The sequence below is a fragment of the Triticum aestivum genome, chromosome 5B (assembly GCF_018294505.1).
Source record: "Triticum aestivum cultivar Chinese Spring chromosome 5B, IWGSC CS RefSeq v2.1, whole genome shotgun sequence".
In the NCBI taxonomy this organism is placed as follows: Eukaryota; Viridiplantae; Streptophyta; class Magnoliopsida; order Poales; family Poaceae; genus Triticum; species Triticum aestivum.
In genome coordinates, this window is record NC_057807.1 from 583,612,612 (window position 1) to 583,639,524 (window position 26,913).

A 26,913-nucleotide genomic window follows, 5' to 3' on the forward strand; every position below is an offset into this window, starting at 1 on the left:
GACGGAGACGTATCAAGGCTGTACCACGAACACGTCATCGAGCTCTAGATCTGACACCCCCGCATGACTAAGACTCCAGAGGAGTAAATCATACTCCCTCAGTCCTTTGAAGAGTGTACTTCCAACTTTGTTGGAAAGTCAAACATTTTTATGTTTGACCGTATTTATAAAATAATACACCAATATTTATGCCATCAAATTAGAAACATTAGATTCATGATAAAATATATCTTTATCATATACCTATTTGGTTTGACAAATATTGATATAGTTTTGCACAAACTCGGTCAAACTTTGAGATACTTTGACCCTCCAACTAAGTTGGAAGTACACTCTTTAAAGGATGGAGGGAGTACATATTAGTCTCAACCACGAAAGCAACACACGATCTGTCTTCCAGATACCGTCAATGTAGACCACAATATGCTTCCGTTCCTGGACTACCTCCCAAGGTGGAGAGGATGACAATATGTTGACGTTGGAGCGCTTGCCATTGCAATGGCGGAGCCCGAGGACACAATTCCACCACAAGGATACTCAAGGGAACAAAATAGTTCCCAAATCCATCATGACCATACAGACGATCTTGCCTCGTCAGGGAACGATCTAGAGCTTCTTTGTTCAGTGTCCGTGTCACTGAAACCAAGACGTCAAACGACCCAAATCCTAAGATATTAGGGCCCTAAAATTTAAAATTACACAATCTGCGCATGCGAGATCCGGCGACTCCCTCACCACCGGCGAACGAGAAGTCATCGACAGAGGGGAGCCATCGGAGGACGGCGCTAGAAGGCTCAGCTCTCCCGGCGATAGCTTGGTTTCTTGCCGCTGTCTCCAAAGGGAAAACCATTCGGTTTAGAAAAATCGATTCCATGTTTAACTTGTTAAGATAAATTTAACCAAATTGTGTGTACAATTATCCTTCCGGAATCTATATCTCTTCTCTTCTTAAATACACCAAAACCATATAAACATAATGGGGAACTAGTAGAATGCCCATGCGTTGCTATGGAAAAAAAACGGGAAAATGAATCAAACCGATGACTAAGTGACATAGTGAAGTCCTTCAAATATATATTGCATTCTATCAATTTCATTAGCGGATACTATGAGAGCAACTATGCACCAATCTCTTTTTTGTGTGGTAAATTTCTATGATCGTCTCCTTCCTCCTCCTCTTCATATTCCTCCTTCCAGCACGACCCATCCTCCAACAGTGGTCACGACCAGTGCCAATGTCGTGCGTCACCCTACCCGAGCCGCCTTCTTCGTAGGTCCACTGTTGCCCCTGACCATCCCTCAATCACCTACCTTCTTCTAAATTACATGCTTGATGTACTCTTCTTCCTCCTGCCATCCCCATGACCCACCTTTTGACATTGGTTGCGGCTGGTGCCGATGTCATGTGTTGCCCTACCTGGCTGCCTTATACGAGGGTCAAATGTTGCCCCTGACCATACATCTAACACCGTCCCCCTTCTACGGCGTTGGTTAGCACCTACACCGCATGATTGGTAAGGCTACATTTTTTGTTTTCGAATTTGACATAAATAAAAATGCCTACTCTTATAGTCACAACTTGCACTTTATTTTGACATCAACATGGTATAAGAAAAAAATGTAGCACAATGACAGTAAAGACAAGAACATACAATAAACTTCATCAGATGGTCAAAGTTAGTTGAATCCTTAGCACGACCTATACAAAACTGAAAAGTATGATAGATGGTCTCCCCTGCTATAGTATGACACTACAAAGGAATGTGAGCCCATGATACGTCTCCAACGTATCTATAATTTTTGATTGCTCCATGCTACTTTATCTACTATATTAGGCAATATTGGGCTTTATTATCCACTTTTATATTATTTTTGGGACTAACCTATTAACCGGAGGCCCATACCAGAATTGCTGTTTTATTCCTATTTCAGTGTTTCGAGGAAAAGGAATATCAGACGGAGTCAAAACAGAATGAAATCAAATGGAGAAGTTATTTTTGGAAGGAAAGCCACCCGATGGACTTGGAGTGCACGTCAGGAAAGAAGGGAGGTGCTCACGAGGGTAGGGGGCGCGCCCACCCCCCTGGGGCGTGCCCCTGCCTCGTGGCCCCCCCTTCGGTCCATCGACATACCCCTTGCACCCATATATACCTACATATCAAAAAACTTCCAGAACAGAAGATAGATCGGGAGTTCCGCCGCCGCAAGCCTCTGTAGCCACCAAAAACCTCTCAGGAGCCCGTTCCGGCACCCTGCCGGAGGGGGGGATCCTTCACCAGTGGCCATCTTCATCATCCCGGCGCTCTCCATGACGAGGAGGGAGTAGTTCACCCTCGAGGCTGAGGGTATGCACCAGTAGCTATGTGTTTGATCTCTCTCTCTCTCTCTCTCTCTCTCGTGTTCTCTCTCGTGTTCCCTCTATGACACGATCTTGATGTATCCCGAGCTTTGCTATTGTAGTTGGATCTTATGATGTTTCTCCCCTCTACTCTCTTGTGATGAATTGAGTTTCCCATTTGAAGTTATCTTATCGGACTGAGTCTTTTTTGAGAACACTTGATGTATGTCTTGCCGTGCTTATCTGTGGTGACAATGGGATATCATGTGCCTCTTGATGTATGTTTTGGTGACCAACTTGCGGGTTCCGCCCATGAACCTATGCATAGGGGTTGGCACACGTTCTTGACTCTCCGGTAGAAACTTTGGGGCACTCTTTGAAGTACTTTTATGTTGGTTGGATGAATCTGAGATTGTGTGATGCATATCGTATAATCATGCCCACGGATACTTGAGGTGACAATGGAGTATCTAGGTGACATTAGGGTTTTGGTTGATTTGTGTCTTAAGGTGTTATTCTAGTACGAACTCTTTTATAGATCGATCCGAAAGAATAACTTTGAGGTGGTTTCGTACCCTACCATAATCTCTACATTTGTTCTCCGCTATTAGTGGCTTTGGAGTGACTCTTTGTTGCATGTTGAGGGCTTGTTATATGATCTATCTATGTTATTATGGTTGAGAGAACTTGCACTAGTGAAAGTATGAACCCTAGGCCTTGTTTCCTATCATTGCAATACCGTTTACGCTCACGTTTACCACTTGTTACCTTGCTGTTTTTATAATTTCAGATTACAAAAACCTAAATCTACTATCTATTTTGCACTTGTATCTTCATCTCTTCGCTGAACTAGTGCACCTATACAATTTACCATTGTATTGGGTGTGTTGGGGACACAAGAGACTCTTTGTTATTTGGTTGCAGGGTTGCTTGAGAGAGACCATCTTCATCCTACGCCTCTTACGGATTGATAAACCTTAGGTCATCCACTTGAGGGAAATTTGCTACTGTCCTACAAACCTGTGCACTTGCAGGCCCAACAACGTCTACAAGAAGAAGGTTGTGTAGTAGACATCAAGCTCTTTTCTGGCGCCGTTGCCGGGGAGGCTAGGTAAGTGAAGGTATATCTTTAGATCTTGCAATCGAATATTGTTGTTTCTTGTTTTATCACTAGTCTAGTTTATAAAAGAAAATTACAAAAAAATGGAATTAAGTTTGTCTCATACGCTTCACCTTTTTAATATCTTTCGTGAGTATGATGGAAAGGATAATTGTGCTCAAGTGCTAGAAGAAGAAATCTCTAAATTGTTTGGCACTAAATCTTTGAATGATGAGTGATTGCAATGTTGTTAGTATGAATTCCTTGAATATCCATGATGCTAATGATATGCAAAGCCATAAGCTTGGGGAAGCTATGTTTGATGAAGATGATATTTTTTGTTCCCCAAGTTTTGATGAGAATATTTATTATGATGAAAGCATGCCTCCTATTTATGATGATTATATTGATGAAAGTGGGTTTGGAAGAGTGTCAACTTTATTTAGTGATGATTCCACTATTTCGGAAGAGGTTCCAATTGATTATGAGAACAAAGTTGCTACCTATGATGATTATTGTGATGACTTGTATGCTATTAAGAATAATGATAACCATGAAACTTGTCATCATGATTTTAGTTTTCAATTGGATTATGCCTCACAAGATAATTATTTTGTTGAGTTTGCTACCACTACTATTGATGAGAATAAATTTGCGTATGTGGAGAGTAGAAAATTTTCTATGCTTGTAGATCACGAAAAGAATGCTTTAGGTGCTGTTTATATTGTTGAATTCATTCATGATGCTACTGAAAATTATTATGAGGGAGGAACATATGCTTGTAGGAATTGCAATAATGTCAAGTTTCCTCCCTATGTGCTTAAATTCTTGAAGCTATGCTTGTGTTACCTTCCTATGCTAGTTGATTATTGTTCCCATAAGTTGTTTACTCACAAAATCCCTACGCATAGGAAGTGGGTTAGACTTAAATGTGCTAGTCATATGCTTCATGATGCTTCCGTTATGTTTCAATTCTTATCTTTTATGTGAGCATCATTGTCATCATCATGCCTAGCTAGAAAGGCATTAAAGAAAAGCGCTTGTTGGGAGACAATACAATATTTACCCTTACTGTTTTTGTGTGTCCACATGATTATGCTACTGTAGTAATCATGTTTTATAGCTTTTGTTTCAATAAAGTGCCAAGTAGAACCATTGGGAAGACTTGGGTGAAGTTTATGTGATCTTGCTGTAGAAAACAGAAACTTTAGCGCTCACGAGATTAGCTGCAATTTTTTTACTGGAGAGTGATTTTAGGTTGATTCTTTTTGCAGATGATTACTAAACAAATTTCTCAGGTCCAGCAATTTATTTCATAATTTTTGGGGTTCCAGAAGTATACATTTTATACAGATTACTACAGACTGTTCTGTTTTTGACAGATTCTGTTTTCATTGTGTTGTTTGCTTATTTTGATGAATCTATGAGTAGTATCGGAGGGTATGAACCATAGAGAAGTTAGAATACAGTAGATATTACACAAATATGAATTTATAATGAGTTCATTACAGTACCTAAGTGGTGGTTTTATTTTCTTATACTAACGGAGCTTACAAGTTTTGTTTTGAGTTTTGTGTGGTTGAAGTTTTCAAGTTTTGGGTAAGGATTCGATGGACTATGGAATAAGTAGTGGCAAGAGCCTAAGCTTGGGGATGCCCAAGGCACCCCAAGGAAATATTCAAGGACAACCAAGATCCTAAGCTTGGGGATGCCCCGGAAGGCATCCCCTCTTTCGTCTTCGTTCATCGGTAACTTTACTTGGAGCTATATTTTTATTCACCACATGATATGTGTTCTGCTTGGAGCGTCATTTTATTTTGTTAGTATTTGCTTGCTGTTTGTTATAGTAATGTTTTGCCTCTTTAGTTTCGATAAAAAAGTCAAGGATAGCCTTTGCCATGCTTATTTTGCTTGTATACATGTTGCTGTTTGAAAACAGAAAGTTTACCGCTGTTACAAAAATTTCCTAGAAAAGTCAGAGAATGGTATACTGTTGAATCTTTTTGCATATTAAGCTCTGATAAATATATTACAGTCGGAATTTGAGTTTATAATTTTTGGAGTCAGGGAAGTGTTGATACTCTTGCATTCTTTACAGACTGTACTGTTTTGGCAGATTGCTGTTATGATTGCATTGTTTGCATATGTTTGGTTGTTTAATGATTATATTTGAGGATAGGAGTATTAAATATACAGAGGCATTTAGTATGAAATGTTGAATAATAATTTTAGTGATTTGTTACAGTAGAAAATGATAAGGTTTTGCATTGGTTTATACTAACCTATCTCACGAGTTCTTGTTGAGTTTGTTGTGAATGAAGATTTTGATAAAAAAGAGAAACCATGATATGAGAGGAATTAAGGAGACACAAAAGTTCAATCTTGGGGATGCCCAAGGCACCCCAAGATAATATTTCAAGAAGTCTCAAGCATCTAAGGTTGGGGATGCCCCGGTAGGCATCCCACCTTTCTTCTTCAACAACTATCGGTTAGTATCGGTTGAGCCTAAGTTTTTGCTTCGTCACATGAGTTGTCCTATCCTTGCAATGTAGTTTTCTTTAGCTTTGCTTGCTGTTTGAATAAAGTATCAAGATCTGAAATTATTAAATGGGAGAGTCTTCACGTAGTTGCATAATTTTTCGACTACTCATTGATCTTCACTTATATCTTTCGGAGTAGTTTGTCATTTGCTCTAGTGCTTCACTTATATCTTTTAGAGAACAGTGGTGGATTTGTTTTAAAGAAACTATTGATCTCTCTTGCTTCACTTAGATTATTTTGAGAGTCATTAATAGCATGGTAATTTTCTTAACATTAATATACTTGGTATTCAAGATATGTGAAACTTTCTTTTGAGTGCGTTGAATACTAAGATAAGTTTGATGCTTGATAATAGTTTTGAGATATGGAGGTGATAATATCAAAGTGATGCTAGTTGGGTGATTATGAATTTAAAGAATGCTTGTGTTGAAGTTTGTGATTCCCGTAGCATGCACGTATGGTGAACCGCTTTGTGATGAAGTTGGAGCACAATTTTATTTATTGATTGTCTTCCTTATGAGTGGCGGTCGGGGACGAGCGATGGTCTTTTCCTACCAATCTATCCCCCTAGGAGCATGCGTGTAGTGCTTTGGTTCTTGATGACTTCTAAATTTTTGCAACAAGTGCATGAGTTCTTTTGATTAATGTTGAGCCCATGGATTATATGCACCCTTTCACCCTTCCATTATTGCTAGCCTCTCTTGTGCCGCGCAACTTTCACCGGTACCATACACCCACCATATACCTTCCTCAAAACAGCCACCATACCTACCTATTATGGCATTACCATAGCCATTCCGAGATATATTGCCATGCAACTTTCCACCGTTCCGTTCATATGACACACATTACTTTTGTCATATTGCTTTTTGCATGAACATGTAGTTGACATTGTATTTGTGGCAAGGCCACCTTCATAATTTTCATACATGTCGCTCTTGATTCATTGCATATCCCGGTACACCACCGGAGGCATTCATATAGAGTCTTATTTTGTTCTAAGTATCGAGTTGTAACTGTTGAGTTGTAAGAAAAATAAAAGTGTGATGATGATCATTATTAGAGCATTGTCCCAGTGAGGAAAGGATGATGGAGGCTATGATTACCCCACAAGTCGGGATGAGACTTCGGACTTTATAAAAAGAAAAAAAAGAAAAAAGAGGCCATAAAAAAGAGAAAAGGCCCAAAGAAAAAAAAGAAAAAGAAAAAAATGAGAGAAAAAGAGAGAAGGGACAATGCTACTATCTCTTTTTTCACACTTGTGCTTCAAAGTAGCACCGTGATCTTCATGATAGAGAGTCTCATATGTTGTCACTTTCATATACTAGTGGGAATTTTTCATTATAGAACTTGGCTTGTATATTCCAATGATGGGCTTCCTCAAAAGTGCCCTAGGTCTTCGTGAGCAAGCAAGTTGGATGCACACCCACTTAGTTTCTTTTGTTGAGCTTTCATATATTTATAGCTCTAGTGCATCCGTTGCATAGCAATCCCTACTCACTCACATTGATATCTATTAATGGGCATCTCCATAGCCCATTGATACGCCTAGTTGATGTGAGACTATCTTCTCCTTTTTTGTCTTCTCCACAACCACCATTCTATTCCACATATAGTGCTATGGCTCACGCTCATGTATTGCGTGAAAGTTGAAAGAGTTTGAGATTATTAAAGTATGAAACAATTGCTTGGCTTGTCATCAGGGTTGTGCGTGATTAAATACTTTGTGTGATGAAGATAGAGCAACAGCCAGACTATATGATTTTGTAGGGATAACTTTCTTTAGCCATGTTATTTTGAGAAGACATGATTGCTTTGATTAGTATGCTTGAAGTATTATTATTTTTATGTCAATATGAACTTTTGTCTTGAAACTTTCGGATCTGAATATTCATACCACGATTAAGAAGATTTACATTGAAATTATGCCAAAGTATCACTCCGCATCAAAAATTCTCTTTTTATCATTTACCTACTCGAGGACGAGCAGGAATTAAGCTTGGGGATGCCTGATACGTCTCCCACGTATCTATAATTTTTGATTGCTCCATGCTACTTTATCTACTCTTTTAGGCAATATTGGGCTTTATTATTGTCATATCCCTAGTCTGGTATGACCTAGACTAGCTAGCCATTTGTGCATCATATTTAAATTTCATTTAAATTTGAAATGAGGATTGGTGGAACCCTCAGAATCATCTTTGAAAATGACCCAAATAAAAATTTCTCCAAAAGGGTCCAAGAAAATGCTCATGTTGCCCTCTGAAAATATTGGACAGAGATAAAAATCAAACCAATATTTTTAGGAGCTCATGGATATTTAATTTTGGCCATTTGGATTAATCCGATAATTATTTGCTTTGGATATATATTGTTATATATATGAAATATGGTCCAAAAGTTATGCCATTTATAAAGGAGCTCTGGAATAATATAGTTAGCCCCTGCAAAAATTGGCATAAGTAAATAAATTGATTTAGTATTATTACTAAATCAAAACAAATGTCAGAAAAATTAGAAAACAAAAAAATAAAAGAAGGAGAAGCTTACCTGGGGCTCCCCCCTGTGCAGCCCAGCAGCAGCAGGCCGGCCCAGCTAGCAGGCGGCCCAGCCCGCCTCCTCCTCTGTCGTCTTCGTCCTCGACAGAGGGAGGGGAGCGTGCCCGGCGCGCGCGCGTGCCACCGCGCCACGCCACCAGTCTCCCTGCTTGCCTGGCGCCCTCCTCGTCGCCCTGGAACGCCCGGACGACGCCATGCAGCCACCCCAACCTCTCTCGCACTCTCCCTCGCCCTCCTTCTCTCCCTCTGCTCTCTCTCTCTCTCACCTGAAGCACTGCCGCCGCCGCAGCTCACCACCGACGCGCTCCCCGCCGTCCCCTCGCCCCTCCGTAGAGTTCCCGAGCTCCGCCGCGACCCCCTCTCCCTCCTCACCGAGCAAGCAACCCGGGCGATCTCCGCTTCATCGCAATCGCCGTCGTCTTCAAGCTCCGGCCGACGAGATCGCCGTCGTCGCTCCGGCTGCCCCAAGCCTTCCCCGAGCTCGCCGACGACGCCGTTGGATCCGCGGTGAGCTCCGCCACCGTTCCCCTCTCTTCTCCCCCTCGTTTCCGCGCCGTAGCGCCGTTCCCCACCACGGCCGAAGCCTCTCGCCGCCGTCCATGTCGCCGTCACCGTCTCGGCCCGCCTCCGCCCAAACCGAGCATCCCATCGCGCTCCCAGTGCCACGAGGGTGCCGCCGAGCCCCTCAGGTGGCCTCCCTGTGCCCCGCAGCCCGTTCCCGCTCGAAGCCGAGCTCCGGCCGCCGCCGCGAGCTTTGCTCCGGCGAGCTCCGGCCTCCCCCGCTCCTTCCACCTGCCCCACCAGATGCGCGAGAGCCCGGGCTACGCCCCGGTGCTCTCCGACGCCGCCCCCGTGGCCTGTTTCGCGGACGCCGCCGCGTCCAGAGGTCGCCGCCGACGACCTCGCCGGTCCGACGAGTGGGCCCCGTCGGCAGGTGATTAGCTTAGTGCTAATCACCGTTAACTAACCCCCCCTGACACTGACAGTGGGCCCCAGCGCCACTAACTTTTAATTAGAACTAAACTAACCTCGGTTAAACCCCCCTGTCACTGACGTGTGGACCCCACACGTCAGGTTTGACCCCAGCCAGCCGCAGTTGACCGCTGACGTCGTGCTGACGTCATGCTGGCGCAATATATAGATTTCTGGATTAAATTAAATCAGAAAATTCCAGAAATTGTTTTAAACTTCAAAAATTCATAACAATTCAACCGTAGCTCAGATTAAAATAATTTATATATGAAAAATTATCAGAAAAATGTAATCTATCCATCTGTACTAGTTTCATGCATGACAAACCAACTTATACATGCTGAATATGAGAAAACACATTATGGCATATATAGGAGCTTAATTTGGAGATGCATTTGAACCTTTGGTTCAAATGGACTTCAAACCAAATGAATACTAGTTGCATTAGCTCAAACAACATCACATCTTCATGCCATGTTCATGCATCATATTGTTGCATATGTTTGTGTATTGATTGCCGGCACCGTTCCTTCTCGATAGGTCCTGCTCCGGAGCTGTTCCAGAGTACCTGTCTGTGAAGCAGTGCCTCCTCTGTTGATTTACCAGGCAAGCAAACCCCCTTGTTCATTTCGATAAAACCCTACTCTCTCGCTCCTGCTCTCAGTTATTGCATTAGGACAACAACGATTCATCTGCTACTTTGTGCTGCGGTAGTTGAACCCATTCCTCTGCATGACCTGTCATTGCCACAGTAAATAGTTGAAACCCACTAGCATGTGTAGGAGTTGATTGAGCCATGTTGTGTTCCTACCATGCTATGCCTGCTATTGCTTAGAGTTGTGTCAGGTCTGATTCATTGGGAATGAATTGGAGTGTCACGATATGTTCTGATGCTGAGAGTGAAGTGTGTGAATACGATTTGGTAAAGGTAGCGGTGAGAGGCCATGTAGGAGTACATGGTGGGTTGTCTCACTGGAACCGTCCTTAAGCACTGAGTTCTATGTATGTTGTCCAATGACTCGATACTACCACACATTGGGTTCCGGTAACTCGACCCCTCTCGACTTATTAACCAACTTGGTCTCTGTCCAGGAGTCGCAACTAGTTTCTGGTGTTTGTAGGTAGTGCTATTTTTCTACCAAGTGGCACCCGGCAGGGTGGGCTTGGGACAGACTAGGCACACGTGGCACGGTGTACCAAGTGGCACCCGGATGGTGGGCTTGGGAACCCTGCTCACATCGTTTGGGGCCGTGAGCGACACCCCGGCCGGATCTCCTTGCGGATGGAACCCGAATAGGCGATAAACCTGGACTAGAGTCTTGTGTGGTTAGTCAGGTCGTGGCCGACACCCTCGCCAGGCTTCCGCTTGAAGGTTGCCGAGATACATGATGTGTACATGGCGGTAAGTGGCGAGAGCGTGTGTGAAGAAGTACACCCCTGCAGGGTTAACATGATCTATTCGAATAGCCGGGTCCGCGGTTATGGACTTCTTGGATGCTTACATGGTACATAGACAACTTGAAGTGGATACTCTAAAATGCTCAAGACAAGTGTGAGTGCTATGGATGGCCTTCTCGTAGGGAGACGGGGATGGATCCATAGTAGTGTATTGTGTGGTGATTAGTGGACTCGTGTGCGCCATATCACCTCAAGAGTTTCTGGTAGTCGTAGAACAGGATAGCCACAGAGTCAAAGCTGGCTTGCTGCAACTAAACTCCACATTACCCTCTTGACACAAATGCATGTATGGTAGGATCTGATGTAAGTCTTGCTGAGTACCTTTGTACTCATGTTGCTTTATTTATGTTTTTGCAGCGGAGACTTCGGTCTTACTAGTGTTCTCATGGACTTCGACAAGTAGCTTGTACCTCAGCTACGATCTTGATCGGACGTTGTAGATAGTCAGGCTTTCAGCCTTTTTCATTTGTAGATGTCTGTACCCAGACATGTAATGCTTCCGCTTGTTGCTTGTATGCTCTGTATGATGGGTCTTGTGACCCCTGTTTGCAATAAATGCTATGATGGCTCTTCTGAGCCTTTATCTATATGAGTTGTTGAGTTATGCTGTGATGCCATGTTGTACAGCACATACTTGCATGTTATGCGTACGTGTAATGTGTATTGCTATGTGTGGGATCTGACTATCTAGTTGTTTATCCTTAGTAGCCTCTCTTACCGGGAAATGTCTCCTAGTGCTTCCACTGAGCCCTGGTAGCTTGCTACTGCTCCGGAACACTTAGGCTGGCCGGCATGTGTCCTTCTTCGATCCTGTGTCTGTCCCTTCGGGGAAATGTCACGCGATGAATACCGGAGTCCTGCTAGCCCGCTACAGCCCGGTTCACCGGAGTCCTGTTAGCCCAGTGCTACAGCCTGGATTCACTCGCTGATGACCGACACGTTCGATGCTGGGTCATGGATGCCTGTCCCTGTAAGTTAGTGCCACTTTGGGTTTACGACTAGCCATGTCAGCCCGGGCTCTTTATCATATGGATGCTAGCGACACCATCATATACGTGTGCCAAAAGGCGCAAACGGTCCCGGGCAAAGGTAAGGCGACACCCGTGGGGATACCGTGCGTGAGGCCGCAAAATGATATGAGATGTTACATGCTAGATCGATGTGGCATTGAGTCAGGGTCCTGACAGTGTTGGTATCAGAGCCAGGCTGCCTGTAGGATTACCAAGCCAAACTGGTCGAAGTTGAGTCTAGAAAATCTTTAGTTATGTAAGGGAATTGATTTTGGGTTGGAACGTAAGGCTCTTTTTACTCCTTTACCTCATGGCCTTCTGATCCGAGTCATCCTATCTTTCCTACGGGGTTAAGGAACTAGGCTTTCTCTTCCGTCTATCAGGATCACGTGTTACTACTCCGTAGTCCCATAGGATTGGTTGATCAGAGTCATACCCCAGTTTTGAGTATTTCCGGTGTAGTCTGTTTAGTATGATCTCAGAACCTTGAGTAATGCTGATGAGTATGTTATTACCCCATTTTAGTAGGATGTCTCATTCTGAGCATTTTACTGCCGTTATGCTGCCAGATTTTCCCTAGGAGTTCGAGTGATACTAATCCCTTGTCCTACATTCTATAACCTATAGATTGATGCTGATTCCGTCCTTGGTTTCGTTTCTCAGGATGTCATCAAGTTCTATTATTCGTAGCCGGAACCATGGAGATGGTAGGGATGAGGATCCTCCCGACCAGCCTTCGTTGGCAGAGTTCATGTTAGAAATGGAGAGGAGCAAGCGTGAGTCCAACCGCTTGTTGGCACGTATCGAGGAGAACACCGCACATCAGTCCAATAAGTCTGTGACCATTCATGACTTCATTCGCTTGCACCCACCTACCTTTCATCATTCCATCGAGCCACTCGATGCAGATGACTGGCTCCGTAGCATCACTCATAAGCTGCGTTCCACGAACGTAGCTGAAGATGACAAGGTCACTTATGCCACATATCACCTGGAAGGTCCTGCTAGTCTTTGGTGGCAGAACTATGAGGCTATGCTTCCAGCTAGCCAGATTCCTACTTGGAGGGATTTCACTGAGGCTTTTCGCGAGCATCACATTCCCCAGGCCCTCCTTGATCGCAAGAGAGAAGAGTTATGTAGTTTCACCCAGAGTAAGATGGCTGTTGATGCTTATAGCAGAGAGTTCGAGAACCTTGCCCGCTATGCTACAGAAGAAGTGTCCACAGACGCCAAGAAGCAAGCTAGGTTCCGGAAGGGTCTCAACCCCAAGTTGCGTCGTGATCTCCACCTGCATCATTGTGATACATCCCAAGCCCTTGTGAATAAGGCCATCAATGCAGAGACAGCTCAACTCACTTACGAGGAGTCTCGTAAGCACACCCGTGATTTGGGATCTTCCTCTGGCTCTAGTTCCCAGAAGCGCCGGATTTGGGTTTCAAACTCCGCTCTTCCTTCCGGATATACACCGAGGCCATTCCATGTGGTGTCTTCCCTAGCTCAGTCATATGTTCCACCCAGGCCTACTGGTAGACCGCTTGTCAGTGCGGGTCCACGTCCAACCTCAGGGACTTGCTTCACATGCGGGAAGCCAGGACACTATGCACGTGACTGCTCTCAGACTAGTTATGCTCCACCCCAGCCCGAGAAGACTGTTGGCTGTGTTAAGCCATCACGCAAGATGATCAGTGTCAAGTCAGCCCTCACTGAACGTGGACGTGTGCATCACGTCTCAGCTAAAGACGCTCATGATGATCCGGATGTCGTTCTTGGTACACTCCTTGTCAATTGTCACCCAGCATCAGTTCTATTCGATACTGGAGCATCTCACTCCTTCATTTCGGAAAGCTATGCTAACTTGCACAATCTGTCATTTTGTGATATGCCAACTCCGCTAGTCATCCAAACTCCTGGATCCAAATGGCAAACCTCTAGTGTAAGCCATGGTAATGAAATCCTTGTTGACAGACTTGTATTCCTTGCATCACTTGTAGTCCTCAAGTCCTCAGATATTAACATCATCTTGGGTATGGACTGGATGACAGCTCATCATGCCAAGATTGATTGTTACACCAGATCTGTTCAGCTTACACACCCATCTGGCAAGATAGTCACTGTCTCTCGTGTTCTCTCTCGTGTTCCCTCTATGACACGATCTTGATGTATCCCGAGCTTTGCTATTGTAGTTGGATCTTATGATGTTTCTCCCCTCTACTCTCTTGTGATGAATTGAGTTTCCCATTTGAAGTTATCTTATCGGACTGAGTCTTTTTTGAGAACACTTGATGTATGTCTTGCCGTGCTTATCTGTGGTGACAATGGGATATCATGTGCCTCTTGATGTATGTTTTGGTGACCAACTTGCGGGTTCCGCCCATGAACCTATGCATAGGGGTTGGCACACGTTCTTGACTCTCCGGTAGAAACTTTGGGGCACTCTTTGAAGTACTTTTATGTTGGTTGGATGAATCTGAGATTGTGTGATGCATATCGTATAATCATGCCCACGGATACTTGAGGTGACAATGGAGTATCTAGGTGACATTAGGGTTTTGGTTGATTTGTGTCTTAAGGTGTTATTCTAGTACGAACTCTTTTATAGATCGATCTGAAAGAATAACTTTGAGGTGGTTTCGTACCCTACCATAATCTCTATGTTTGTTCTCCGCTATTAGTGGCTTTGGAGTGACTCTTTGTTGCATGTTGAGGGCTTGTTATATGATCTATCTATGTTATTATTGTTGAGAGAACTTGCACTAGTGAAAGTATGAACCCTAGGCCTTGTTTCCTATCATTGCAATACCGTTTACGCTCACGTTTACCACTTGTTACCTTGCTGTTTTTATAATTTCAGATTACAAAAACCTATATCTACTATCTATTTTGCACTTGTATCTTCATCTCTTCGCCGAACTAGTGCACCTATACAATTTACCATTGTATTCGGTGTGTTGGGGACACAAGAGACTCTTTGTTATTTGGTTGCAGGGTTGCTTGAGAGAGACCATCTTCATCCTACGCCACTTACGGATTGATAAACCTTAGGTCATCCACTTGAGGGAAATTTGCTACTGTCCTACAAACCTGTGCACTTGCAGGCCCAACAACGTCTACAAGAAGAAAGTTGTGTAGTAGACATCAGCCCACCAGATGTATTTTTATATTCTCATTAAGTTATGTTGTACGAATAACCTGTTGGAATAGAAGAATGAGAAAATAAAGAAGCGAGTTGATGCAAGTAATTACTGGAATGAATTTACCTCTCGTGTCATTACCTTCATCCGGCTAATTATGTTCGGCACGTTCCCGGCGACAGATTAATTGTTTCTTTGTGTCTTGTATCTTGAGCTGTTTTGTTGCTCTGTTCTTTTTTGTTTTGTCTTGTTTTCGTGGCCTTTTGGTCTGTAAGGGCGTCATTGATTTAACACCGGGACTCGGCCTTTTATCTAAAAAACACATATCACATCATCTTATTCAGTGCACTAGAACCAATTTTTAATCCAATAGTTGAATCTCCAAGATGCAAATCTGCGGACAAAACTTAAAAATAGATATTTGTAAAACATGATCATCGGTGTTAGGGAATCTTTAATGTACATCTCCATAATTTTTGGATTGCATATTTGACAAATTCCAGTTGTGCATTTTCTACTATGATCACAACACTCGCAATTTTCTAAAGAAACAACATTTGCAGAATAACAAATCTAATACAAACATTGCAGATATGCCTCCATAATAATTGAGAAACATGAATAGATAACTATGTACATGACGCAAATGCCATATTAAACATATATGTCCTTGTGGCCATGTGCTCACCAAATCCACCATCTTTATTAAATCATAACTTACCCAATGTTCTAGAGATGAATAGTATAGTTAAATGCAATTTTGTTTGAATATAGGTATATGAGAAACAAATACGTAAACTTGTACCAAAATGCCAGCTTAGTTGAAATATAATATGTGCTAAGTGACACACATACGTAAAATTGAACCAAAATGTAAGAGACAGTGACTAAATGAATATCAGGTAGTTAAGTTGCACACATAGTGACAATGACTAACCCAATCTCAGGTAGCTAAGTATGAAGAAAGTTGGTCAACCACCTAGCCTACTAGATGCTATGTAAGCGACATAATAAATTGTTGTATAAAAAGTCAAAACTCAAAAGGCCAGAACTAAATAAAGCATGTTAACTTAATCTTGAATGCTACAACCAATTAAGTTATAATGTGTTCCCACTTCCCAGGCCTTATTGCCACAATGCACTCTTTGGGTCAACACTTCAATGAGACAACCACAGTGCAAAAAATAAAAATGGCACAACCAAATGAAAGGATTAGTGACAAAAAGTACTCCGACGTGCATATACTTATTATGAGGAAAATAACAAGTTCTACCAATTGTAATCCACTATTTAAACCACCATCAAGATGGCACAGGTAAATTAAAAAAATAATAAGTAAACTAGCAAATTTCAAAGATATATTCCAAGTTAACAATGTCATAGCTCACAATTGAGATATCTAAGAACTTTGGTAGTTGCAAATTTAATCCAGAGGGAAAAAGAGCCATCATTTATTATCATCACAAATGGATCTATAGCATACCATAAAGAACTTCACATTTACAAGTTTGACCTATTCTAAAAAAGCATACATTTTCAAAGTGTTCACTGGAAATAAGCAAATGATGTTGGGTAACGTAGCATGCAATTTCAAAAAAAATCCTACGCTCACACAAGATCTATCTAGGAGATGCATAACAACGAGGGGGAGAGTGTTTCTATGTACCCTCATAGACCTTAAGAGGAATCGTTTCACAATGTGGTTGATGTAGTCGAACTTTCTTCGCGATCCACGGATCGAGTACCGAATGTACGGCACCTTCGAGTTCTGCACACGTTCAGCTCGGTGATGTCCCTCATCTTCTTGATCCAGCAAGTTGTTGAGGTAGTAGATGAGTTCCGTCAGCACGACGGCATAGTGATGGTGATGGTGAAGTGATACTCGCAGGACCTCGCCTAAGCACTATGAAAATAGGCGCCCCCTTCTCCTTATATATATAGGTGGGAGGGAGAGGGGAGAGGCCAAGGGGCGCCCCAAGTGGGGCCGAATCCCACTTGGGATCCTGCCCTGGTTCGCCTCCCCCCCTTTTATAGGTGCCAGGGGAAGGAAGGGGAAGGTGGCGCCCCCTTTCCTTTCTCCCTTGAGGAAGGGGAGGAAGTAGGGACTTGCCCTCCCCCCTTTCCTTTCCCTAGGGCTGGCCAGCCTGGTGGAGGGGCGCACCAGCCCCTTGTGTGCTGGTATGTCCCTCCCTTGGCCCATTAAGCCCATACCTTTTCCGGGGGTGCCCGGAACCCCTTCCAGTGACCCTATATGTACCCGGAACACTTCCGGAGTCCGAATACCATCGTCCTATATATCAATCTTTACCTCTCGACCATTTCGAGACTCCTTGTCAAGTCTGTGATCTCACCCAGGACTCCAAACGACATTAGATCACAAAATCACATAACTCATATAATATTATAATCATCGAACGTTAAGCATGCGGACCCTATGGGTTCGAGAACTATGTAGACATGACCAAGACACCTCTCCGGTCAATAATCAATAGTGGAACCTGGATGCTCATATTGGCTCCCACATATTATACGAAGATATTTATCGGTCGAACCGTTATGACAACATACGTTATTCCCTTTGTCTATCGGTATGTTACTTGTCCGAGATTTGATCGTCGGTATCTTCATACCTAGTTCAATATCCTTACTAAGAACTCTCGTTACTCGTTCCATAATACATCGTCCTGCAACTAACTCATTAGTCACTTTGCTTGCAAGGCTTCTTATGATGTGTATTACCGAGAGGGCCCAGAGATACCTCTCTGATACTCGGAGTGACAAATCCTAATCTTGATCTATGCCAACCCAACAAACACCTTCGGAGATACCTGTAGAGCATCTTTATAATCACCCAATTACGTTGTGACGTTTGATAGCACAAAAGGCATTCCTCCGGTATACGGGAGTTGCATAATCTCATAGTCGAAGGAATATGTATTTGACATGAAGAAAGCAATAGCAACAAAACTGAACGATCATTATGCTAAGCTAATGGATGGGTCTTGTCCATCACATCATTCTCCTAATGATGTGATCCCACATCAAATGACAACACATGTCTATGGTTAGGAAACTTAACCATCTTTGATTAACGAGCAAGCCTAGTAGAGGCTTACTAAGGACACATTGTTTTGTCTATGTATCCACACATGTATCAAGTTTTCAGTTAATACAATTCTAGCATGAATAGTAAACATTTATCATGAAATAAGGCAATGTAAAATAACAACTTTATTATTGCCTCTAGGGCATATTTCCTTCAATTGATCTCCCATATAAAGAAGCAATTGAAGCAGCAGCCTCAAGTTTTGCTTGTAGCATGTTAACGTTCTCAGTTGTGGTACTTCTGAACTTGGAGTATCAACACCTGCACCTATTTTCCTCACATTGAATTAGGATTAGCATACAAAACTGGTTGCATAATGTACTACTAACTTATAAAAATGGTTAAATGGGAAAGTGCAAAACTAAAAACTTAGACCAATGAAGACAAGCAAACCAGGCTGAACTCCAGGATGAGCTCCATGATGTCATGTTGATGCTACACATCCATTATCTGGGGGATAATTGGAGCTCTACATGTTGGGCAAATATGTTGGCGCTCTAGCCGTGATCTCAAGCAACGTACATGGAACAAGTGCCCACAATGCAACTTCTTTTCGGTGTGTCATCTCGTCATGGCAAATAATATATGTGACATCACTCCTAAATATACAAAGAATCTAAATCATCAACAAGTTCAGGTGCAGAATCGGTCAATCAACCAAAATGGTACCAATGAAAATAAATTTACTCATGCATCGAGGTAATTTGATGTAGCATCTAGAAAGCACTCATTCATGTTGGAAGATAATGTGAAATGTGAATCCGGGTGTTCAGGAAGGTCTCATACAACTCACAAAACACCCAATCATGATGTGGCACCGACAACATCGGTGCATGGTTGTGGAGAAGATATTCTCTATTGACTGTTTCATTGCCATGCCTTGGTCAGTTATCATGTTATCAGGCGCCCTGCCATTCATAGCCTCAAGGAAAGCAACAAACACCCAACCAAAGCTTGATGTCATCTCTTGCCTCACAAATGCACAATCCAACATGAATGATTGCCCGTGACAATTGATTCCAATGAATGGGGCAAAAGCAAGTTGTACATATTAGTCATGTAGGTGGTGTCAAATGATATATAATCATGATATGCCTCTTCATAAGCTTTCTGTGCCAAGCCATCCACCCAAAATATGTTCTATGCCCTGCCTTCCACATCATATTTTATCTTATAGAAGAAATCTGTTTCATCCTTCTGCAAATCTTTGAAATGAGCAATCATCTCAATGATTTCACCCTTTTTTCTAGCATCTTTACGGAATTTTATGCAAAGGTTGGTTATTGCTTTCAGCCTGTAAGGAACATTCAGCTCTGTGACATAAAACTCTGAAATGATATGCATCATACGACCTGCACAACACAAAGTAAATAGGAATAGTGATTAGTTTGTTTGCAAAATTGACCCACAACAGTTGCAGATTCAGGCAAAGCAGTTGCACAATAAACACCAAGCAATTGGCATAGCTCAATTATAAAAAATAGACTAAGGAGTTGCATAATAGATTCTAAATCTGTCTATTCTCATGTACAAGTAGGTTAAGAATTTTTGTTGTTGTTTTATATGTTTCGTAGTTGCACAACAATGTTGTCACCTCAGTGAGTCTAGTTGCACAGCTATACTTATTGAGTTGCACAATTGTAGTCAAGTTGCAGTTGTACAAGATCTCCAAGAATTTATATTCTTCCAGAGATATCCCCTATGAGATCGTGGGTATCTGGACAACGATGGTTTAGTAACCAAAGGGTGTGTATGTTCATGAACAAAGTGGGTTACTTCCCACCGTCCGTCCTTTAACTTAACCAACATCTTAGGCTTAAAATTTGTTTGCTTTATTGTTTCTTGTTTCTGCTTCTTCTTCTTCTTCTTCTTCTTCTTCTTCTTCTTCTTCTTCTTCTTCTTCTTCTTCTTCTTTTTATCATTCTCTTCTTGCTGGAACACTGGCACATCAACCATTTCATCTTCGTCAGATACAGCCCGTGGGTCTGGTATTGGATCTAGCACATGTGGCAACTCAACTCCTCCATCGTCAACTTTTGGCTTCCTAAACTTATTGCAAATGAGTTGTTGGTTTATCAGTTGTTTTGTATAAGCAGAATGCCATGAGGTGTTCATTTTGATGGAGAAGCCCATTTTCAGGGCATAGTTGTTGTAATGGTCCTTGGCACATTGAAGACTGTCAAATCTCATCCGAACATATGGCTCAAGTGGCTCGGATCAAGCCTCATCTTGTCCTCACCATTCTATCCACCCCTGCCCTTAGTTCACTTTCGGTTGGTCCATTAGCATCCCCTGTTGTTCCTATATCAGGGAGAGTACGACTCTCTGATTGCAAAGTCACAACTACAGGTATAGTAGGATCGCTTGAATGTTGTCCAGCAAGAACATGCCCTAGATTTGGCTGTTGCGTGTAAAATGATGATGTCTACTACGCAACCTTGTTCTTGTAGACGTTGCTGGGCCTCCAAGTGCAGAGGTTTGTAGGACATTAGCAAATTTCCCTCAAGTGGATGACCTAAGGTTTATCAATCCGTGGGAGGCATAGGATGAAGATGGTCTCAAACAACCTTGCAACCAAATAAAAAAGAGTCTCTTGTGTCCCCAACACACCCAATACAATGGTAAATTGTATAGGTGCACTACTTTGGCGAAGAGATGGTGATACAAGTGCAATATGGATGGTAGATATAGGTTTTGTAATCTGAATATATAAAAACAGCAAGGTAGCAAGTGGTAAAAGTGAGCGAAAACGGTATTGTAATGATTCGAAACAAGGCCTAGGGTTCATACTTTCACTAGTGCAAGTTCTCTCAACAAGGATAACATAATTGGATCATATAACTATCCCTCAACATGCAACAAAGAGTCACCCCAAAGTCACTAATAGCAGAGAACAAATGAAGAGATTATTATAGGGTACGGAACCACCTCAAAGTTATTCTTTCCGATCAATCCATTGGGCTATTCCTATAAGTGTGACAAACAGCCCTAGAGTTCGTAGTAAAATAACACCTTAAGACACACATCAACCAAAACCCTAATGTCACCTAGATACTCCAATGTCACCACAAGTATCTGTGGGTATGATTATTATACGATATGCATCACACAATCTCAGATTCATCTATTCAACCAACACAAAGAACTTCAAAGAGTGCCCCAAAGTTTCTACCGAAGAGTCAAGACGGAAACGTGTGCCAACCCCTATGCATAGACTCCCAAGGTCACAGAACCCGCAAGTTGATCACCAAAACATACATCAAGTGAATCAATAGAATACCCCATTGCCACCACGGGTATCCCACGCATGACATACATCAAGTGTTCTCAAATCCCTAAAGACTCAATCTGATAAGATAACTTCGAAGGGAAAACTCAATCCATTACAAGAGAGTAGAGGGGGAGAAACATCATAAGATCCAACTATAATAGCAAAGCTCGCGATACATTAAGATCGTGCCAAATCAAGAACACGAGAGAGAGAGAGAGAGAGAGAGAGAGAGAGATCAAACACATAGCTACTGATACATACCCTCAGCCCCGAGGGTGAACTACTCCCTCCTCGTCATGAATAGCGCTAGGATGATGAAGATGGCCACCGATGATGATTCCCTCCTCCGGCAGGGTGCCGGAACAGGGTCCCGATTGGTTTTTGGTGGCTACAGAGGCTTGCGGCGGCGGAACTCCCGATCTAGGTTATTTTCTGGAGGTTCAGAGATTTATAGGAGAGGTTGGGATCGAGAACAAGTCAGGGGCCCCAGGGAGACTCCACGAGGCACAAGGGCGCGCCCCAGGGGGGTGGGCGCGCCCTCCACCCTCGTGGGGACCACGGGCCTCCCCTTAGATAACTTTTCATTCCAGTATTTTTTATATTTTCCAAAAAAATATTCGTTGATTTTCAGTGCATTCCGAGAACTTTTATTTCTGCACAAAAACAACACCACGGTAGTTTTGCTTAACACAACATCAGTCCGGGTTAGTTCTAACCAAATCATACCAAAATCATGTAGAAATATTATAAACATGGAATAAATACATCAAAAATTATAGATACATTGGAGATGTATCAAATGACGGTTGCACAAGCTCAACTTCATCATGAGGCATCTCATTTAGGTCAGGAGGAAGCTCATTGTGATCAATCATCATTTTCCTACCCCGCAAGCCTGCATTTTTCTTGCAACATAGAGGGGGAACGAAACATGTCAACCATTTTGCACAATTCAGATATGTAAATTGCACACACAGACATGAAATTTGCACATTATGTAGAGTTTGCATAATCAAATGAAACAAGTTGGAAATCACAAACAAACATCTAGGGTTTTAGCATTCTTTTTAATGTGTTTTTGTTTGTCCGTTGTTGCACACATAAGAGTTCCCAGTTTCACAACTTTTGCATATGAGTTGCACAAAATTAGAATCAAAAGTTGCACACATATGAACTGTTGAATTGTTTCCCCGTAGGATTTTCTCACAGTCTCTATGTGTATAGGGTTTACTGCGATGAGTGGAAGACCTGGTGAAGTAGATGAAATTCACTTGCAGATGAAGCAAAAAAAATGGACATCTATTTGTATAGGAATTGGCTAGGGGTTGCATAGTTTGAAGAACAAATTGTGTTTTCTTCCTATGTTTTCTATTCATATTTACGGAAATAGTTTGCGAACTAGAAAGACCTTTTCTATATGCTTTGGTGCATGCTTGTTTATACTCCATCTCTTTGATCTTTTTTGATTCTTTATGATTTTTCTGAACATGTTGTTTGAAAAGTTGCCACAAGATTATGTAAGAGTTGAACAATAGAAATTTGCACAGATTGCAAATTTGTTTTTTGACAAATCATCTCTATAGTGTGTATGAGCTTTTATAACAGGAAACAATGTTTTCTTGGAGTTGAAAAAGCCTTGGCAAAACAAGGCTGGAGGAGCGGGTGAAGAGGAAGTTCAGGAGGAAGAAAATCAACTAGATCTCACCCGTTTTTCTCCCTTCTGGAGCTGCCTGGTATGTCTCCATGTAGCTTCCAACCTCCTCTGCTCTATTCTCCCCCCCAGCCTCCAATCATGTAGCTTCTTGGAGTCTAAATCACAGCCGCCATTGTGAGCCATGGTGATGGCGGGGGTTGGAGGAAGCGTGGGGGAGAAGAAGATGCATGGGGCAGTTGGGGGAGGGATGGAGCAGTTGGGGAAGAAGAAGATGCGTGGGGTAGTTGGGGAAGGGATGGAGCAGTTGTAGGCGGGAGGGGGGAAACGGTACCACATGATCTGCAGAGCCAGCGGGTGGCTGGATGGCGCGCGGGTGGGGCTTTCCTTTTCAGAATTAGGGGGGGGGGGCGTTTCTTTCTTTTTGCACAGCCGCTCCTGATCGATACCGGGCACGCGAGCGCTCTCGCTAGATGTGTCCAGAAAGAAAAAGGAAAAATCCCCCTCCACCCTCTCTCTTTTCTCTCTCTTGCGCCGGCAGAAGCAAAGGCCCAGCCTCGCAGTCACTACGGCACCGTCAAGGCACGCGCCGCCGCCACTGGACTAACGGATATTGGCTGTCGTTGGGCCACCACGCCGCCACTAACTCCTTCAACGGTAAGAAGTGACTACGATACTCTCATGGTCTCAGGAGAAAAATCACACGTTAACACTCCATGTTATTAGAATTGAATACAAACAATATTGACTCAATTCATAACACACAATTTTGGGTCAATTCAATATGATCGTTCTTCCAACGTTGTAATCTCAATATTGTTTTAGTACTATTATTACATTTAACAATATCCTACACTACAAAAAAAAGACACATCCATGACATTTTGGGCCGAACGAATTTTTTTTCTGTCATACATATGACACTTCTATGACGATAATTGTGACAAAACCCGGTATCATCATAGATGTGGTGGGCTCCTACTTCTATGACAAAAAATCATGACAGAAAATGGGCTTTTCGTCCTGGGCGGGCCAGAGACGCAGCTGCATGACATTCTTTGGGCCGTCCATGACGGAAAAAACCATGGTAGAAGCGACGGCGAGGAAAATTTCAGGGAGTTCCCGGTTACGGTGGGAGGTCGGGGGCCGAGCGATGCACATTTCTCTCATACACGTACGCGCGTGTGTGCAAGGCGTTGGCTCTAACTGAACCCGAGCGAGGCGTTGGGATCTAACTGAACCCGAGCGATTGCACTGCAGGCTACGCGTTACTGAACCCGAGCGATCGATCGATGGCTGTTAACTGAACCCGACGAGCGATTCCTTCGCTACTGCTGCTAAGTGAAGCCGATCGATTGGATGAACAGTGAGCGTTGCGAGGGGGGGGTGGATGAACAGTGAGCGGTGGCATTGCCTCTGGATGAACAGGACCCCGTGGTGTGGAGGGCTAGATGAACAGGACGACCCCGTGGAGGGCTGGATGAACAGTAGACGATGGAGGGGTGCCCGTGGAGGGGTGGTTGAACAGTAGCCGGTGGAGTAGCGCACAGTGGAGGCTGGATGGACAGGAGCCCGTGGAGGTTGGAGGAGGTCAACGGTAGCCCGTGGAGGCTGGAGGAGGTCAACGATAGCCGTTGGAGGCCGGAGGACGTCGACGGTGGAGATGAACAGTATCCCGTGGAGTCCCGTTTTGCGGTACGCCACACACCTCCCGATAACAGGACCCCTGTTTCAAACGTAGCGCTCCAACACAAGTCCGTTTCGTCCGTTTTACGGTATGCCACACCCCTCCCGATCAACAGGACCCCTGTTTTGACCGTAGGAGGTCGGTTTCCTCCGTTTTGCGGTACGCCAAACCCCTCCCGATGAATAGGATCCCATTTCGAATGTGGCCGGTCGAACACAAGGCCGTTTCCTCCATTCTGCGGTATGCCAGGCCTCGTTTCCATCGTCTGTTCTGTCCAAGCCCTCCCGATGAACACGACGACGCATTTCGTTCTGACCCAGCCGGTTGGCTCCCCATGAACATGACGACGACGTTGTTTCTCCGTTCCTACCCAGCCATGTAGACGAGCCCTAGCCATACGTATGCACGAGTAGGTGTTCGAGACCCCGCCCGTATGTACACATACATGGCCGTATTTTCTTTCTTGCACCCTGGCCATTGTACGTACGTGTACATGTTATGTAGCGCCTCTACTATGACACGTGCACACCTCTACTACGACACGTGCGCGCCTTTACTACAACACGTGCGCGCCTCTACATCCACCAGTATGTACGTACACGTTCGTGACCAGAATGACAACGCTATGTACGCTTCGACCAGGTGGGTCCCGACTATCAAGCACTTCCTTGCATGCGAAGATGTAGCTGGTGGGTCCCAACAGTCAGGGGGGCGAATCGTTTTTTTTCGGATGCACTTCCTTGTGTGCGAAGATGTAGCTGGTGGGTCCCAGCAGTCAGGGGGCGAATCGTTTTTTTGGATGCACTTCCTTGCGTGCGAAGATGTAGCTGGTGGGTCCCAGCAGTCAGGGGGAAACGTTTTTTTCGCGAAATACGGTGGCCCGTCCGGTGGGTCCCCGCTGTCAGGTGGAGTAATAATTATTTTGCGCGTAATAAGGAGGCATTTCCTTGCTGTGGTTATGGATCCAGCTGTCAGCCTCTCCACGTACAGTCCACGTCCGATGGAAGCCGTTCCTTGACCACGTTGACCATGACGCACTGAGAGCACCAGGGCGGTGGATGACGGCGAGGCCTAGGAAGGGGACGATGCAGAGTCGGGGAAGACGCAACAGTGGATGCCCACGCGTAGAGGAGTATGAGGGTTCACTCGTTCGGCTGCGGTGTGAGGCTGTCGTCGCCGTAGAATAACACGGGGTGTGGGTGCATAGAGGAATGGCCTGGCCAACAGTGGGAGTAGTAGGGGGCGGTGAGGCCTCCGCGGCATCACAGCCGGCCATGGGCGGCAGGAGCAGGCAGCACGACCAGCGCTGCTTTGGGCGGCTGGAGCAAGAACACCAAAGGTTGAAGAAGCACTACGTTCGTTGGATGGACATCGTACGGTCACTGGAGCTAGAATAGTTCATATATTGACTAAGTTGACAAAGCCCTCCGTCCCCGTCAACTTAGTTGGCCCACAAGTCATCCTCCCACTATGGTGGGTCCCAGCTAGCAGGGGGTATTCATTTTTTCTGCATAAAAAAGAGGCACTTCATTGCGTGCGAAGCTATAGCTGGTGGGTCTGACATGTCAGCGGGGGGAACATTTTTTTCACGAAATATAGAGGCCCTTCCGGTGGGTCCCAGCTATCAGGTGGAGGAATCATTATTTTGCGCGTAATAAGGAGGCATTTCCTTGTGTGCGACCGTGGACCTAGCTGTCAGCCTCTCCACGTACAGTCCACGGCCGATGGATGTCGTTCATTGACCATGTTGACCAGACCGCACCGAGAGCACCATAGTGGTGGACGACGGCGAGGCCTAGGAAGAGAACAACATGGAGCCGGGGAAGACAAGGCAATGGTTGCCCACGCGGTGGGGAGTACGAGGGTTTACTGGTCCGGCTGCTGTCGCCGGAAAATAACAAGAGGTTTGGGTGAGTAGAGGAATGGCCTGGCCAGCAATGAAGTAGGGTGGGCGGTGCAGCCTGTGCGGCAGCATAGCCGGCCACGGGAGGCGGGAGCAGGCCGTCCCACCGGAGATGGTTTGGGCGGCTGGAGCAAGAAGATCAGATATTGAAGAAGCAGCACGACCGTTGGATTAACATCCAACGGTCA